Genomic DNA, 12,786 nt, shown 5'->3' with positions numbered 1-12,786 from the left:
CATTTTTCATTCCTTCATTCCCACTCATTGGCTTCCTTTCTCCATCGTCAAACGAGCCTAGAAACGGAGAAGACACAGTGCATAAACTTGCTTCACTTTTGCTTATAGTTCTTGGTGGTAGCTATATATTGTTGTTTTTGTCTGGAAAGGGTAGGCATAGTCATTCTCATAATCAACCTATGGAGAAAATAGTTGTTGTTGGTCTTGTCCTTGTTCCAACATTGTCTCCTTATGCTACCACTCTTCTTGTGTTTCTAGCTGTTGGAAACTCATCGTCCATGATGGTGCTTGCAATCATAGTGCTTCTATTCAAGTATAGAATGAAAGATGACTCTGAATTTTGAGAATTGCTTAAATCAATTTGAATTTGTCAGTAGTTGGCAGATGTTAGCAATACAGTAATTGAAAAATAAATCATCTTACTTGTTTTGTTCCCTTGATTTGTATGGTCAAGTTGTCTCAATTTTTCAATAGTTGGAGATTGTATCATCATTTGTATGTGCTTAATTATGTCCTCAAATAACCATTATTTGGGCCTTAAAAGAGAGTTCTTGGAATACTAATGATGATGTTTGGAAGGTCGTTTGGAAATATCAAGGCCCTTAAAGAGTTCTTTATCTATGGCTTGTAGCTAAACAGAGGCTTCTTACAAATTCTAAACGAGTTAGGAGAGGGTTTGGACAAAATAGTGCGTGTCTTCTCTGTGGGCACGACACTGAGGATATTCTGCATGTTCTCCAGGATTGTTCCATGGCTAAGAAAGCTTGGAGGCTCGTTGTTCCCGCAGAAAAGCTTTCCAGGTTTTTTTCTGATTCCCTTCAAATTTAGTTTTACACTAATCTTTGTTGTCATGATAAGTTGCAGGATAAGGAAGTTACCTGGTCGTGGCTTTTTCGAATCATTGCTTGGAGACTCTGGAAGAATAGTAATCTGTTCATCTTTCAAAACACTACTTGGACAGCATATGAAATCATTAAAACCTCTCTCAGTTAGGCTCAACACTTTGAACCGTTTTTAGCCGAAGCCAAATCTACTGTGACTAGTTCTGGAATTCGTCATCATTTGGCAGATAATTGGGTTCACCTTCTTTCTGATGGAGCAGTCGCTAAAGATTTAGGAAATGCCTCAGCGGGAGGTGTGATTAGAGACAGAAGTGGCAATTAGATTTTGGGGTTCACTAGCTATCTGGGTAGATGTTCACTTTTGGAGGCTGAACTTTGAGACGTTCTTGATGGAGTTCTTATTTTATTAAGCAAGGGATATACAAAATTCTGGATTTTGACTGATAGTCTTGAAGTGGTAAAAGCTTTGTCTCTGGACGTTTCAGTAGATTCAGGCATTACCGTACTTAGAAGAATTAAGAGACTTTTGCGTTCTAAAGGCCAATGGGAAATTAAGTATGTTACTAGGGAGTGAAATTTAATTGCAGATCAATTGGAAATGATCAGTCTTTCTTGGAAACCACCTCTCTAGATTTTTGCAATACCTCTTGATATGGTTAATACGTCTATTCAGCAAGATAAAGCTTTTAGAATCTCTTAGGAGGTTTTAATTTGTATTTTCTTTCATCTTTCACCAAAAAAAATAAAATCTATTCAATATTTTATACTTTTAAAGGCGAAGGGTAAGAGCATCTTCACTCAAAACAAACGCATTGAAAAAAAAACATAAGTTAAGTTTTTTAAATCAAAATATTCTTTCTATTCTTTTTTCTTTTTTCATCCCAATCTAATTTTCTATCTTAATTATTTACTTTTTTAAAATGCTAGAGTGTTGTGCAAATAAGATAAAAGAGAGTAAATTATTTTATAAGAAAAGCATATTAGGTTTAATTCTCAGTAAAGATTAGAGGGGTCACAAACGATTTTAAAACCCAACCTCCTAGTCAGAATCTCCCTTAAATGTAATTTAATAACATAATATATCACTACAAATGTACCCTACAAAATATTGAAAGAAAAAACAATAAAGAACACCAAAATTTTAATGAGATTTAACAAATCACGCCTACGTCCTCAAACATTGTCAAATATATTTCATTGCAAAACATAGAAGTGAAAAATTACAAATAGAAAGAGAAAGATTACCTTATAAAGGAAATGACAATTTTTTTTTTGGTGAAAGGAAATGACAAATTTTGACATGATTTAAAGGTACTTCTATTTATAGTAGTACAAGCACTCCAGAACCTTATATTTTTTAGATGTGGGATTGTGCTATTTCAACAAATCTCTACCTTAGCAAATTTCCACATCTTCAGTCTTCTTGCAAAACAACATTTGATAGTACCTTCAAAATTCAAACTTCAAGCTTTAACATTGATAAAGTCCAAACATAGTTGGAACTTGACCGCAGTCACAACCTTAGTCATCATATCTGTAAAATTCTCAGTGGTTGAAATTTTCAAGATCTTTACTCCATCATTTTCCAGAATCTTTCATACAAAATAATGCTAGACATCAATGTCCTTCGTCCTTGCATAATAAACTTGATTCTTTGCTAATTGAATAGTACTCTGACTATCACAATACACTTTAACATATTTCTGTTTAATTCACCAAGCAACCCTTGAAGCCAAAACAGCCTCTATGATTTCCACATACTCCGCTTCTATAGTAGATGAGGCAACAACTGACTGTAAAGTAGACTTCCAACTAACTTGTGCCTTTGCAAGAGTAAACACATAACCAGTAGTTGACTATCGTTTGTCCAAATCGCCAACATAGTCTAAATTAAAATATCCAACCACACCCTGATTATCTTCCTGCTCAAAAATCAATCCAATATCCATTGTATTATGGATATATCGCAAAATTCTTTTCACAACTTGCCAATGGTCCTTTCCTGGATCATGCACATACCTCCTCACAACCCCAGCTACTTTTGAAATGTCAGGTCTTGTACATACCATAACATACATTAAGCTACTAACAACATTCACATATGGTATCTTTGATATATATTCTCGTTATGCATCATTCTTTGGCGACATAGAGGCATTAAGCTTGAAATGAGGAGCAAGATGGGTGCTAACAGGTTTTGACTTTTTATCCATACCAAAACGCTTTAGAAATTTTCTCAGATATTATTTCTGATTCAAACAAAGCCTCTTCAAGCTTTTATCTCGAGTTATCTCTATGCCCAAAATCTTCTTTGTTTCTCCTAGATTATTCATTTCAAACTTCTTTTTCAACTATTTTTAACTTCTCAATCTCTACTTGACTTTTGAAATCTATCAACATATCATCAACATAAAGGAGAAGATATATGATAAAATCATCTTGAAGCTCGCGAATCTACATGCATCGATCATATTTGTTTCTTCTGTACTTCTCTTCTATCATAAACTTGTCAAATCGCTTTTACCACTACTTCAGCGATTGCTTTAAACCGAACAACGATTTTCCAAGTTTGCACACTAAATTTTCTTTTCCAACAATCTTGAATCCTTCTAGCTGAGTCATATAGATTTCTTCTTCTAAGTCTCCTTTAAAAAAACAATTTTTACATCCAACCGAACTAGTTCCAAATCTAATTATGCCACCAAATCCAATAGAATTCTAATAGTAGAATGCTTCACAATTAGAGAAAATACCTCATTGTAATAAATTCCCTACTTTTCGGCAAAACCTTTCACCATCCATCTTGATTTGTAGCGCATCTTATCTTGGCCAATAAATCTTTCTTTCTTTGCAAACACGCACTCGCACCCAATTGTCTTTTTTCCCTTCGTCAAACTAGCTAGCTTCCAAGTTTGATTTCTTATGAAGGGATTGTATTTCTTCATCAAAAGTAGTAGGAATGCTATCAACTACAACTAGGAATGCATAAGCCACCGCTTCAATAAAGCGAGTAGGTTTTCTAATTATTCTCTCTAGCTTATTAGTTGCAATTGATTCAAGTTGTTGTGGAAGTTTTTGAAAAGCTTGGAACATTCAATTCTTTAAGTGGTTTAGTGTAAAAGATACATATCATTCAAGTTTAGTGTAAAATAAAGTTACCTTTAGAGGGTGTTTGATTCATAGAATCTTACATTTCCGGTGATAATGTAAAATTTCAGGAATGTGATTATCATGTTTAAATTTCAAACATTCCCTTTGGGAAATAATCTCACTTTCATAAGTCTTAGGATTCAGAATATAAAAGGTAATTTCAATACAACATCTTCTTTAGATAATCTTATATTTCAGCCAAAATATTAAATTTTGAATAATTTTGCCCTTTGATTTTTTTATTTCAATCAATTTCATTTTTCTAATGTAAATAGAATATAATTTTAATTAAAAAAACGTTGTTTTTAACGGGAGGTTTCACTTGTAAACACTATATGTCAACCTGTTTATTATCAATTATTATATTATTTAAAATTATTGTTTTGAGTTTCCAGCAATTTTAAAAGTCAACTAGTTGGTGATATAACCATTTCAAGAATTATTATAATTATGATTTATAAATTTATTTCAACATTATGTATTTACTTATTAATATTTAAATTGTAGTAAAAACAAAAATTATCATAATTTTAAAGAAATTGTTAGTAACGGAACGTTAAATGAAAATAAATTATATATCAAATATAATTTAGTAAAATGTGCTTCTAGATGATCTTATATTTTGTCAAACTATGTTGCAAAAATCAATTTAGAAAACAATGTTTACCACACAACGGATGTTTCCTAGCATTGTGGCATTTATAGTAATAAACCCAAAACTGAATTAGTATTGTGATGCCTATAGTAATAAACCTTAAATTGAATTAGTATATGTGCTTTGAGCGAAGTGATCTAGGTCGTTTCCTAGCATTCTACCAAATTATTTTCTTCATTATCATCGAACGCCGAGTTGCTTAGAGTTTGGATCCAAATTCATGAACCGATCACATAGAATGAAAACTCTAATTAATTTGTAGTTGGAAAATCAATTCCTCTCTATGGGTAACCAAAAACTTGAACACTCAAGAAAATAAAGTTTATTCCTTAAATAAATTGTCACTATTTTCTGACAGATTAACAACACTCAAAATATGAATAACTGGTGTAATTTTGGCTCATCCCTTTGTTCCTATTTAGAAGAAAAGGTTATAAGAATTCTACTTAAATAAGGGGTAATTAAATAATAATATTTTAATAGAAAATATAACAATTCCCTTTGAGGGAATAAGGGGGGCACGACACCCTTGCTTGGGAGTTAGGGCTGTCGTGCATCATGTTACAAATAGGCTTATTGGGTCTATCTCTAGTATTGAGTACAATTATATGTGTTATCCTAACTTTTAACCAACTCGTATAATTTAACCAACTTTTATACTTCCAAAAATATTATTTATTTAATAAATTAATTTAAATGTAATTAATTTTGTAACACCCCTTGGCCAACCCGACCATTAGGTCCGAGCTATAGGATGCTACATTCGTTGTCAGACCAACTATAATAAACTTCAAGACAATTCAACCATTCCAACATGTTCAGTAGCATAAAGCGCATTTTCAATATGATATAAAAACATTTTAAGGTCTTATATGAGCTTTACGAAAGCTCTTTTATTAATTCAATGTAAAAAATGGAGTTAATTTAAAAGATTTCAAACTTATGAGCTGACATGACATCATAGCATCCACGTCGCGACATAGCTAGTCAATGAGTTATGTCGCGACTTTAGGAATCTCAATATTGTAATGCCACTCACTGTCAAACTATGTCGAGACGTTGGGGGGAAATGGTCGAGACGCTACCCCTGTTTTGGCAAAAATCATGTTGTTACTTGATTCATGCTCCCTACCAAACATGTTTATTCTTCCTTATGAACTTACAAATTTCAAACAAGCATCAATTAAGCAATTTTACCAATGCATAACATCATACCGAACTATTCCAAATCACATTTATAACACTCTTGCATTCATGGATCACAAAGCATAATCACATACTCAAACTTATACATTCCAAGTCATACTTCCACATTAACATGCCAAGATATCTCATTTAGCAATTTATGACATATAAAGCTTAAGAAATCTTGAAATCATGAGTTTAAATGGCATTTAGCATGACCAATAGAGGTGTCCATGGGCTAAGTTAAGCAGGGCCCAACCAAAATTTTAGACTTGTTTCCTAGATCTGAGCTCGACCTTAAAAATGAGCTTAAAATTTTGCTCAAGCTCGGTTCGAATAAAAATGATAAAACTCAGGCTTGGTCTGCCCGTATTAATTTTAAATTATTTTTTATATACTTTTTTAAAAAATATAATAAATAAAAAATACTAAAAATATTAAAATAAATGTTTCCCAACAAATTAAAAATAAATTTTTTAAAAATATATACTTAAATAACACTAAAATAAGTGCAACTTAACAAGAAAATGCCTCTAAAACAGTAATAAAATTAACTATAAAACAAGAGTTATATAATATCCAAACAATAACAACAAAATAGTAGCAACATAGTAGTGAAATAGAAGTAAAATAGTAAAAAAAAACAACAACAACAAGAAAACAGTAAAAAAATAACAAGTTTTTTTTTTCATATTCGAGTTTGGCTCGGGCCAAAAAAACTTACCCGAGGCCCGACTCATTTTTTAAACGGCCCTTATTTTTTGCCCAAGCCCATTTTTCGAACCTATATTTTTACCCAAACCCTCCTACTTTTCGGGCGGGCCTTATTTGGTCATATATCAAACTTAAAATGCAAACACAAACGTAGCCAAAATTACATTTTTGGCACATACATTAAGTTGATCATTTACATAACGTAATGACCTTATATACAAGCCAAAACTTTAAGAACCAAAATGAACATATTTCTACTGTTTTGATGATAGTGTGATGCCCACAAAGATCCGGCTTTGAGAAATCCACAAAATCAAGATCTACAAGTAGGAGAAATAATTAGAGTAAGCATATAAATGTTTAGTAAGTTCAAATGGAAAATACAATACTTACCTTGATCATATATAAGCATATTAGCTACCATAATTTTAGCGTACATTTGGCTAACCTTGTAACGACCTGATAGTCATGGGTAATCAAAAAGTGTATTTTCGGGCCTTCGTTTTAGTAAAACGGACTCGTAAATATTTATTAAAAATATTTATGAAGTTAGTTGTGTAGTTAATTAGGTTTCAGTTAATTGAATTTGCTTGAATTAAAAGTAATTACGTATAAGGACTAAATTGCATATAGGGTGAAAGTTGAATTATAGATTAAAAAAAAAGTAAAAGGGCTAAATGAAAAATAATGCCTTTGCTCATAAATGACGCGACATAAGTGTTTATTATTAAAAAATTTGAAGTTAAAAAATATATGTTATAATTATAATATTATATCTTAATGTTTAAGTATATTATATTATATTATATTATATTATATTATATTATATTATATTATTATAATAAGTAAAAGAAACAAAAAAATAGAAACAGAGAAGCGAAACGAAAGAAAAGAAAAAGGGAAAGAAAGGAGAAAAAGTTAGGGTTCAAGGTTCAAAGCTTAATTGGTAAGTTAATTTAGTCTTTTTTCTTGTAATTTTTATGTTTTTAGAATCTCGGTATTAAATATTACTTAACTTATGTTGAAATTTTAGAAATTATTGAATTTTTAAATGTTGTTCATGTTGAATAATTTAAGTATTTGGGATTAAATTGATAGAATTTTAAGTTAAAAATAAAAAATGGATTAAATTATAAAATAAATTATAAGTTTTGAGTAATAGGGACTAAATTGTGAAAATTTTGAAATTTAGGAAATTAGAGAGTTGAATTTAGTCTAACGTGGAAATTGAATGAAAATATGGAATTAATTTTGAAGAAATAAAGTTAGTCTCGGTTTAGGGACTCAATTAGAAATTAGGCAAATGTTGAATAAAAATTAAAATATTTAATGTGAAATTGAATTGTATTGTATTGATGAATTTTAATTGTTTTAATTTCATAGCAAATATTGTGTCGAAAACCACGACTAGGAAAGGAAAAGATAAAGTTGACGAGTAGCTCAAAAATTCCGGTTTGTATTTCTATAATCTGAATCCAAATATTAATTGTTGTATTGTTGATTTAATGTTTATGGTAAGTGAATAAGGTGAGTGATTTGCATTACGATATTGAATTGAATGTATGTGAATTTATGATTAATGTGATATTTGAATACTGGATGATTGTGGCATTTGAAAAGTGAATTAAAACTCTATTAATTGTATTGGGCTGAGTCAGATATAGATGGCATGCCATAGGATTGGAAGAGTTTAGGGACTACTTCGACCTTGAGTTGATGAGACACTGGGTGTCAATTTACTACTTCGGATTAATTTGATAAGGCACTGGGTGCCAATTTACTTCGGTTTAGCCGATGAGACACTGGGTGTCAATTTATTACTTCGAATTTTTCGATGAGGCACTGGGTGCCAAACTGGTGTGTTTTGGTTGGATCTGTGTATCCGTCTGAGTCCGAGTCATGTTAATAGGGGTAAATAAATGAAGTGATAATATGAAAGGTATTTGAAAATACCGAATGTAAAATTAGAAATGAGATATATGGATTGTGTGACATTGAGAGAAGCTAATTGAGATAGCAAATGATGAGAATTGAATGTATTATGAATAAATTGTTCAATTGAATTACTATTGTTAATGCATGATTAAATGTGTATGTTATATTACTTTACTTTTGAGCATTCGGATTATAGAAATACCACTGAGTTTTTACTCAGCGTACGATTTTTCTTTCTGTACGCAGGTTAGGTACTTAAGTGTGATCACCAATTCAACATCCATCAACGATCCCGATCTCAAACGTGGTGAAGTATGTCTCTTTTATGTTGGCATGTATCTAGGGTGTCTAAATGTTAACTATTTTGTGAATTGATTGTAAATAAGATTATAAGTTAATTTTGGTTGGTTATATTTAAATGAGTATGAGTTATGTTAAGACTATAATATGGCATGTTTAGATTAGTGTTTGAATGAATATGGTATAGGTAAATTTGGATTGAAATTGGAAAATGTTTAAATTATTATGTTTTGATAATATAATTGTGGAATCTATGAGGTAACATTGGTTAGGTATCTAAGTTGATTACTTTGATATGTTTTAAAGGTATTTGATTGTGTTTTGAATTGGTTGAACGAATGGTTTTTGAGTTGTTTGGTGTCTAAGATTGCAGGGTGTGATAAACTTGATGTTTAAGGTTCATTTTGAGTCCACACGGCTAGACACACGTGTAATGCCCCCGTACCCGAGACCATCGCCGGAGTCGAGCACGAGGTGTTAACGACTTAATTCATTAATTAAACATCTCAAACAATTTATTTTTAAAATTTCCAGACAAGCTAGCTAACTGCATCACAGTCGCTTAAAAATTCATATCTCGAGTTCCAAAACTCAAAATTAAGATCCATAAAATTTTCCTGAAACTAGACTCATATATCTATCTACTAATTTTTTTTCTAGAATTTTTAGTAGGGCCAATTAGTACAGTTTATTAGTTAAAGTATCCTCTGTTTCAAGGTTCAGCTACTCTGAGCCCTGTGCACTTCAAATCAAATTTATTTCTGTACAGAAATCCAATGACTATTCTGTTTATTTCACTTAAAAATAGACTCAATAAGGAATCCATACATATAAATTCTGAGTCCTAATTATTTTTACACAAATTATGGTGAATTTCTAAAGTCAGAACAGGGAATCCAGAAATTGCTCTGACCCTGTTTCACCAAAACGTAAATATCTCATAAAATACAACTCTTTTACCTATTTTGTTTCCTCCACATGAAAATAGATTCATAAAGATTCAATTAAATATTTTATTCGTCATCTAATTCTATCTCTACTATTTTTAGTTATTTTTTAAACTCACGTCACTGCTGCTGTGTGATTCTGTTTTATAGCCAATTTCACCATTTTATGGATTTCCATAGATTAGTTAGCACATAAAGCATATGTGTTATCAATTATAATCTCGATTAGCCACTCCAATAGATAATCATTTTCAAACATTTCCATGCCATCCATGAGCTATATCATAAGACTATATACACAAAAGGATTATAATGCTATACATGCCATATTCCCAAAATATGCAAGCCACCATACCGTCATGGTCCGTTGATAGTGTGAGCGTGCCTCCAACCGTCCTGATCTCCAAACTGGCTTGTCAAAACTACAAGGAATGGAAGGGAAGGAGTAAGCATAAATGCTTCGTAAGTTCACATGCAAATAACAAATAACTTAACAAAGCAATTATACCAACCAACATTAGCATAATATCACCAAAACATATATCACATTTCTATTCATCATTCATCGTCTTACTACATTATTGTTGTCGTATCAAGTCTCAACCCGAGGGTTAAGTACATACCTGTCCAAAGTGCCCATTCCACAACACTTAGCAATACGTCACTTGCATCTTGAGTATTCTTCTATTTCACTAGAATTTTACCCATTGAACACATCAGAATATAACTCGGATACATGGAAAGTTTGCACATAAGTGCCACATATGTATCCAAGCTACCATGTAACCCGCCCATAAGCGAACTCAGACTCAACTCAACGAGCTCGGGCGTTCGCATCCATAAGTGAACTCGGACTCAACTCAACGAGTTCGGACGTTCGCATCCATAAGTGAACTCAGACTCAACTCAACGAGTTCGGATGCCAAAATATCCGAATCTATTCCTAAGGTTCAACGGGACTTTCCTCGTTCGTACTCCTTTACCATTCTCCTTGGAATACCCATGACGATACTTCGGTAGTCTTTCATATTTTTCACATAATTCATAAAATTTTTGCATGTTGTCCAACAATGATCACAAAGCATAGAATTGTATGATAACAATCATAATATCGTATAAATAGCATTAAATGATTTAAAATAATAGTTATATTACAATATTTACATATGAACTTACCTCGTATGCGAAAATGGTCATTTTTACCATTTTGTCCACAACTTGGTATTTTGCCGATTTTAGCCCGAATTTCGATTTTCCTTGCTCTATCATTTCAAATATAGCCTAATTAGGACTCATTTTATTTAAATCAACCCAAAATCATATTTTGGAAAAATTACAATTTTGCCCCTAACCTTTCACATATTTACACTTTTTTCCCCAAATCTATTAAATTAAAATTCATCCTATTTTCTTATGTTTTATGATATGATGATCATTTTTCCCTTCTATAGCTACATCCAATTCTCACTCTAACATGTACTTATGAACATTAGGTATTTTTACCGATTATGTCATTTTAGTCGTTTTTACGTAAAATCACTTAGCAAAAGTTGTTTAACACAATCTCAAGCTTCATATTCTACCATAAAACATCAAAATTCATGCATATTATTCATGGGTAAATTTTTAAAAATAAACCCTAGCTCAAAATATTGGTAGAAATAGGTAAACCGAGCTACGAGGATTTCAAAAATGTAAAGAACATTAAAAACGGGCATAGAAATCACTTACAATCAAGGCTTAAAAGTGTTGAAACCCTAGCTATGGTGGAGAGCAAAATCCAGCAGCAACTTATGGAGAAGATGATCATTTTTGTGTTATTTTTCCCATTTTATTTCATTTAATATCAAAATGACCAAAATGCCCTTCCTTATTAAACTTTCAAAAATTCCATCCATGTCCAATTTTTGTCCATAAACTTAGAAATTGGTCAAATTGCTATTTAAGACCTCCTAATTGATATTTCAAAGCAATTTCATACTAGAAACTTCTAGAATGCAAGTTTTGTAACTTATTCAATTTAGTCCCTAACTTCAAATTAAGCACTTTATGCATAGAATTTCTTCACGAAATTTTCACATAATCATGCAATCATATCATAGACCTCAAAATAATCATAAAATAATTATCTCTATCTCAGATTTGTAGTCCTGAAACCACTATTTCGATTAGGCCTTTATTTGGGATATCACAACACGGGCGTGTGACTGGACCATGTGAGACACACAGCTAACACACAGTCGTGTGGTTTGGCCGTGTGTCCCCTACAACTTAAAATTTTCAAAATAGAATGCTCAGGTATTTTTACATGGGCAAAGACACGGGCGTGTGTCTCAGCCGTGTGTGACACACGACCTAGCACACGGGCGTGTGACTTGGCTTTGTGACTCAAGTCAGTATACACCTAAATTTGGACACTGGCTGGGACATGGCCGTGTGCCCCTATTTCGAATGCCCACACGGCTTGAGACACGGGTGTGTCTCTTGATCGTGTGAACCACACGGCCTGGCCACAAGGGCATGTGTCCCCTGTTTCTTTGAAAATTTTTTATGTTTTCGAAATAATTCCCTGAGTACCCGATTTAGTCCCAGTTTATTTTTAACGCATATTTTAGGCCTCGAGGGCTCATAAAAGGAACAATAGGATTAATTTATGGCATGCATGCCAAATGATATGTAATGCTTGTATTTGATCTGAAAAGTACGGTAATGCTTCATAACCTTATTCCGGCGACATATAAGGGTTAAGGGGTGTTACAAACCTTGACACATTATGTCATAACTTGATAAATAACAAAATGGATATCCAAATAGGTTAGACGTTACAACATATAAAAAAACATTTCATACCAAATCATGCTATATCATCTCACTTACATACATCTTTATCAAGTCACATAATCATGTCATTTAAATTTGAATCACAAATCATAATAACATGTAAAATTAGTTCATTTCCCTTTTTCTGATTACAATATCCACTTTTAACGTCTCACCCAATGAAACCCTCGTCAAACGGGCTGAGATACACGGGTGAACCATACCACACTAAGGCACT

This window comes from Gossypium hirsutum, chromosome A11, assembly GCF_007990345.1.
Source record: "Gossypium hirsutum isolate 1008001.06 chromosome A11, Gossypium_hirsutum_v2.1, whole genome shotgun sequence".
Classification (NCBI taxonomy): Eukaryota; Viridiplantae; Streptophyta; class Magnoliopsida; order Malvales; family Malvaceae; genus Gossypium; species Gossypium hirsutum.
The sequence above is the reverse complement of the archived record's forward strand: the minus strand, read 5'-3'. Positions refer to the sequence as shown.